The sequence below is a fragment of the Lactuca sativa genome, chromosome 3 (assembly GCF_002870075.4).
Source record: "Lactuca sativa cultivar Salinas chromosome 3, Lsat_Salinas_v11, whole genome shotgun sequence".
Lineage (NCBI taxonomy): Eukaryota > Viridiplantae > Streptophyta > Magnoliopsida > Asterales > Asteraceae > Lactuca > Lactuca sativa.
The window spans coordinates 208,467,246-208,474,332 of NC_056625.2; the positions used below are offsets into that span (position 1 = coordinate 208,467,246).

The 7,087-nt window shown below is 31.0% G+C and overlaps 1 long non-coding RNA gene across 6 annotated transcripts; it reads right to left on the bottom strand.

Moving 5' to 3' along the window:
• Nucleotides 1-3,345: 3,345 nt before the first annotated feature.
• On the bottom strand, nt 3,346-6,601 carry LOC111900351 (uncharacterized). 6 transcript variants are annotated; one of them, XR_002853192.2, is made up of 6 exons: nt 6,005-6,601; nt 4,897-5,794; nt 4,587-4,829; nt 4,104-4,201; nt 3,932-4,018; nt 3,346-3,644 (listed from the first exon to the last, which is right to left on the bottom strand). It is a non-coding gene; the product is annotated as an uncharacterized LOC111900351 (long non-coding RNA). The 6 variants fall into 6 exon arrangements; XR_006187595.1 differs by lacking the exon at nt 3,932-4,018 and having other exon boundaries at nt 4,104-4,178; nt 6,005-6,261; nt 6,396-6,600; XR_002853190.3 differs by having other exon boundaries at nt 4,104-4,178; nt 6,005-6,600.
• Between the last annotated feature and the right edge of the window lie 486 nt (nt 6,602-7,087).

Genomic DNA, 7,087 nt, shown 5'->3' on the forward strand with positions numbered 1-7,087 from the left:
ACACTTTGTATTATGTTGAGCAAAGTGTATAACGATAAGATCCAAATATTGAATGTGTTTCCATGTTAGTTTATCATCATAAACTGAAATATAGTCATTCATGATAAGATTATTCATTCATTTAGAACACGTATATTAAGCTATAATGAGCATAGTTTATGGATTCATAGCATTAAAGCATTCATAAAAGAATTCTTATACATTACAAAACGTTTTGGATAAACTATAATAGGTATAGTTTATGTATCATTTACTTCTCAAACTTATTTACCAAAGGTTTTCCGTTTAGTTCACGTAAATCTGTTAATGAATAAATTTGTGAGTCATTCCCTTCGGGATACTTCCAAAGTAACAAAGTCCAAAAGTCCTGTAAATTGTAACCAGAGTCTCTTGTAGGGAGAACGTGATAGTTGTGTATAGATCTATATTGGGTTTGACAAACCCACACCAGAGCTGCTTGCAACAGCTAGACCGGCAGGTCTGTGGTGACAAGTGTCATTTAACGGCGACGCCTGAAGAACGTCGCATTACGAGGCCGGCTATGTCAAGTATGGTTATAATAACTCACAGAAAGTATTAACAAACTTAAGAATTTACGAGAATTTCACTAATATCATACGCGTTTATATTGAAATAAACTCACGTTATTTCTGTAAATAAGGAAGATTACTCATACGTTTCAGTCTTTGGATACAAGACTACAGTATTCATTTTAAGGAAAATATAGGATTTTTCTGGAATAACTATACAATTACGAGACAAGCTTTTTTTCATAATTATATACAAAAACTTATGAACTCACCAACCATTGTGTTGACACTTTCTCAAACTACTTGTATTCTCAGGAAATCGCTAAACAGGTAACAAAGTACTTTTGAGGATGGGGCGTTGAGGCGTCAAACTTATCATATTTTGACAACATATTGTAATTGATTTTGAAACATGTAATTCATACAATGATGTAACTCATTCAATTATATATATGTTGGTTGTGTTTACTTTCATCACTATTGCCATTGTTGTTATGATACTACACATGAAGTCCTCCACCCCCGGACGTTTCCGTCATCCTTGGTTTGGGGGTGTGACATGTTTTGTGTGTGTATGTGGTTGTGTATGATTGATGTCGTAAACAGTCAAGTATGATGCAATTTTTTGTTTGCCTTTATCATCACTCGCAACAATTAAATACTTTACATAATGTCATTTTATAGTATGGTATATTAGAACATGGACCAAACAAGCAACACCCGTCATTTTGATTGAAACAAAGACAAAATTACATTATTTTATCCATAAATTTTGTTTCCTTTATTTTTTAAAAATGAGTAAAAAAATAGCAATTTACAACCATTTATCTGCATATGTTGATTACATGTTCTTTGTTTATTGTAGTTTGACATAATTGTCATTTCTATTCTTTAACATCTTACATTCATTTTTTTTAAACACAAGTTTTTTTTTATTTAGGCATTGTACTTTGAAACTTAAATTATATTTAACCTTGGAATATACAAAAGAACTAAAGATAAATCTGACAATGCTTCAAAATTCTATCATAGGTTACTAATGTTACTTTTGGCGACACTACAAATGATTCTTTACAAAATGTTTGAATTTAGCGTGTACCTCAAGACAATGTTTATTTGAAGTTAGTGATTTATGTACATGAAAGTCGAGATTTGGTTTCACTTTCATGTTATGACGTTTCTAATTCAGAAATACCAATGTGAGTATTAATGTAATTAAATATTATTGCCTTTTTCAGAGAAATGTATTTTGTTCAACAATTCTATATATTATAAATTAAATTACTTACAACTTTATGGGTTTTGAGCTTTGGTTTGAATGTAATTAGAAAAGATTTGTTATCAAACTAAATATTACAATCATATTAAGTATATCGTTCCAAAAGTATAACCAAAAACATATAACTAGAAAACATTTTGTTATCAAACTAAATATTAAGTTTTAATCGTGAGTTTTACTTTCAAATGTTTATATATTGTAAATTATTATTTAATAAGAATTCTAATATTTTTCTTTGGAATTGGCAAGTAATTATATAATACAAAAATAATTTTCATTTTGTTCATCTATACTACCATAAATTAAATCAAGTTAAAATGTTTTTTGATAAGTGAAATAATTATTTATAATTCTTAATTTAAAAGTGGATGAGAGACTAATTTATTACATTTAATTTGGAAACAATTTATGAGTAGTTCATTATTTTTGTTTTAAAGGCTGAATATTATCATTTTATATAACATAAGATATTGATGGGGTTTACTTATAAAAAGCTCGCACAGTTTTAATTAATCGGTATTTTCTATTTAACGGCTATTTGTTTGATTTTTTTTGATCTCTTACCGAAAAACAATGTTTTCATGCATCTAGAAATTGCTGTCTTGGTTGCAAAACGACTAATTTAAATAATTAAAGTAATGGAACCATTACTCATATAACTTAAGATGTTTTATCTAAAAAAACGAGTATACAATTTTTACGTAAACCCTAACCCTCACCACCACATCTTACTCTCATTTGCGTAAAAAACTAATCTCCTCTGCAGAAATAATGCACACCCGTCGCTTAGCGCGGGTAAATGACTAGTATATATATATATATATATATATATATATATATATATATATATACTAGGGAAGTTTGGAGGCCGTGCTAAGCACGACCGAGTGTTGTCATGTTTAGATGAAGTTATCATCGTTGGTAGATTAAAGAAAGTATACATTGTATATCTTCCATATTAATTAGAATTGCAAGATTTCGTTAATTGAACTCCGACAGCATACTCTCAAGCTTTTTAGACATAAAATACCTTGAATACAATTAAAGTGTAAATTCAGTAAATATAATTTAAGAAAATATATTCTTAATCGAACTATTTTCTTCTACAGAACAAGGACAAGGACAGAGTAATACTTGCAATGAAGAATTATTGTAAATGGTGCGAGTTTCTTCCTCAGGAGTTCAAATAATTGCTTACTGCATTTTACAAAAAGAAGCAATTATTCCAATATTATTGGTAGGGAAAAGTGCAAGAAATAGCAATGTGTTTTAGTAATTTTGCCAATCCTAAATAGGAATGGCAACGGGGCGGGTCAGAGAATCCCATCCCTGAACCCGATATCTAAATTTATTCCCGACCCCGACCTGATACCCGACGGGTTTCTTATCTAAGCTCCCTGTTGGGTCTGAAACTTTCCCCGAACCCGACCCTAAACACGATATAGCCCCGAAAACCCAACCCAAAACCCGAAATCTTTTCTTTTTTTTTTTTTTTTTTTTTTTTTTTTTTTTTGCAAAAAAACTACAACTGAACCATGAGAAATTAAAACATTACATAAACTAACAATACCAAATAATTTCCTAACATCATTGAACCAAATAGAAATTAATAATAGTCTAATATCATCACAAAAACAACCAAGGCAGCAAATGTATAAAATATGAAAAACTAAATTCGCCATGATAGTATACTACATATAAACATTAAAACTCTCAGAATCATCCAAATATCATCCCTGGAATTTCATTCAGAAACAAACTATGAGCACACATTAAAGCCTCCAATGTCTTTGCATGAAATCGACTACTATGAGGATTGTTTTCACTCATATACCCTGGAAATAAACAAACCATATTTATACAATCAGATACACAGTAAGTCAATAACACATATAAATGGTTTTAGATTTTAAATAAAAAGCATATATATGGAACGCAAGAAGTTTGAATTAGAATATCATATACATAGTCTTAAATCAGAAACATATAACAAACTAATTAGATTTGAGGTTCAAATCAAAGGTAGAGGTGGAATGCAACATGTGTGGATCAGCAACAAGTTTGAATCAACAAACAAGTTTGAACCAGCAGATAAATAGATACATAGATGCAATAAACTAACCAGCAAAATATTAGATATAGGCTTGACTTAGAATCAGTAATTATATGTCCATCTGAATCAAGAATCAGTAATTGGTTTACACTTGTACTGCATACCCATAAAACTCAAACTCAATAGATGAAGCTAAGAAGCACGAAATTAGAAAAATATATTATGAGAAGAGAGTACATACTTGTCATAAATTTGTAGATATAGGATACCCTCAGATTGTCTGCTGAAGTTATTGAGCTGCCTCAGACCATTTCTCCTGCCGGACCAGCAAGAAATAAACTATAAGAAAAGAAGACAATAAAAAAAACTATAAAAAACCTTGTCTACTAAATGCCCTAAAGGGCACCTCATCACTTTTATGACATAAGTATAGGCAGCTACTTTTCCAAAGATATTTTTCTTTAAATTTTCATTCTTAAACAACTCAAGTTTTGCATGGAAAACCCTGACAACCAAATCAGCTCTGTTATGTGTCTCTTCATGAGTCATCATGTGTTGTCTAATCTCGGGCCAATTAGGATTACATGTTAAGGTCAAAAAAGGTCCGATTTACCAAATTTCTGGACTAACGCCATAGCATCTATATATTTCCGTCTCATATTTCTTGGTCCACCAATAAACGTTGCTGGCAGAACGACACGTTTACCAATAGTTGAAGCCTCACCTTCACCACTTGCCATAGCGTCGACAATTCCTTGTGAAAACTCTTGTCGTATATCAGCTTGTTATGTCCTATAAAAAGCTAATCTTTGCGTCTCTAATTCAACATAGCTATCAACTATGTATTGCTGTAACAGCCGACCAAAATGCAGCAAGTGGGATTTATCATGCCTACATATTTGAAGTTTGTAAGCATAATATTCCCTAACCGAAACGTACTTTGCACTTTCAGAATTATTGGCCAAAACTGTGAAAAAAAAAACTAAATGATGACAGATAAAAGCAACAAGAAAAAAGTGAAAATGAATATTTACCATTTTCTTCCATATCCAAAAGGTGTTCAACACTGGTAGTAGTTACAGGTGAGATAAGCTTTTCTACTGTGGAAACAACATTCCTTCCATTTCCCCTTTCAACGTCCCTGTATTGCTTCTTGTCAATTAAAACATCAGAAAATACTTTTGAGGTCTCACCCGAAATAAAAATGGCAAACTTCGATGCACTTGTATAATTCTTTCTCTTTAACTTCCATCTTATAATAGCTTCTCTCCTGTACTGCCTCTTGTCAACAAAATCAGAACATATCATAGCACATTTACCTCTCTTTTCCCTCCATGTTATAATGACTTCTCTTCTATACTGTTTCCATTGGTATACATCTCCTAAGACAAGATTTTTATTTTCAGTTTTTATCATTCATTACTCCTTTTTCTTAGTTGAGCATAATTATGGCTTTATGCTTCTTATGTCCATATCTATCACTTGAACCTAGAGGGCATCGTTTTCTGCCCAAGAACGATCCCCCATAATAATTTTAAAAGCTGGAAAAAAGCTAAAACTGAAGAGCTAGTTGAGGTAAGAAGACGCAACAACACAAAAATTCAATCAACAAGTATATCCCTAGATCTTAGAATGTAGTTTTTAAAAGAATTAGTTTTACCATTCAAAAAGGCTTAGCGGGCACATGTTGTTGCCCGTTTGCCATCTCACTCATTGTACGATGACAATTAAAATATATGATGAAAGATATCATTTGTTTTATGAAATGCAATAAAATTAAAATCTAACTTTTGGAACCATTAACAATATTTTTTTAGAGAAAGAAAACACAAAAAGGATATCAGAAAACAAACCCAGGGGATCTTTGTTGATGATGAATATGCAAAGGGGGAATCGTTATAACAGAGATGTTTCAGATTATAATTTTTTTTCCTGAAAAAGAAAAAAAAAACAAGCAATAGAAACTGCTTATAGTCAGATGATTTCTCATTAAAAATGAAAATTTGGAATGAGGGAATAGTTTATTAAGACGAATAATTTAAATCACAAGTTGAAATTTCAAAACCCTTATGATTTCAGGACCTTAGAATCAGAAACAAAAAATAAACCACCGTTAAAATTAACATTGATCGATGAACTCACCTGGCTGAATGAAAAGTGAATCAGACAATATCCTTCAAAGTGCTTGTTAATCCAATAATAGAGGCCGGCGAAATGAGCAAACGTCGGTATATTGGGTTGTTGGGTAGAGAGAGGTGATGGAGGTAGTAGTGTACTGAGAAAGTAGGGAAGCATTGGAGGAGGTGAATGGAAGCTTGGAGGTGAAGAGATCGACTTTTCAAATGATGGCACATTGTCCCATTTAGTCGAACCGACCCGACATAAAAATGTTAAAAAAACTGTTTAAAATCAACAAAAAATAGCCGAAAAATCCAAGAAAAATCCAAAAAAAAACCACACTTATTACACAGTAATCCACCTTTAAAGAAAAATAAATAAATAAATAAGTAAATAAATAAATAAATAAAAGTACCTGGTTAGATAAGTGGAGGAAGTTTTCATCAAAAGAGAAGATAGATAAGTGGAATTCCTTCGGGAATAAACTTTGAAACAATTGAGTATAAACGAGGGATAAACAAAGAAAAGATAAAGGATTTCGACCTTGGGGTTTGGAGTGAAAATAAAATAAGAAACCTAGGGGTTTGAAGTGACGGTTCCTCTCATAAAAATGCCACAAAAAAAAAAAATCCCTATGTGAAATAGAGAAAGTGGAATGCTGATTTGGAGCTTAAAAAGATCCTCAAAAATCCATATAAAATCAACAAAAATCAACTAAATATCCACAAAAAATCTCAAGAGCCACCTTCCTCAAATTTTAAAGCATGGCGTTTATATATATATATATATATATATATATATATATATATATATATATATATATATATATATATATATATATATATATATATATGAGTAAAGTGAATATACCTAACAACCTTATATAAGCTTAGATACCTAACTATATTATACTACATTTTTTTGCATTATATTTCCATTGCAATCATTTAAGGTTTTTAAACTTCAATCCATAACTTGATTTACTTCCAAGATTTTTAGATATTCACCATTATATTCCTCCTACACCATTTGATTTGTAAGGGTAGTATATGAAGCCCATCAGGGGGTCTCCGATAGAAAGACGTCATTTGAATGAAGATAATGATG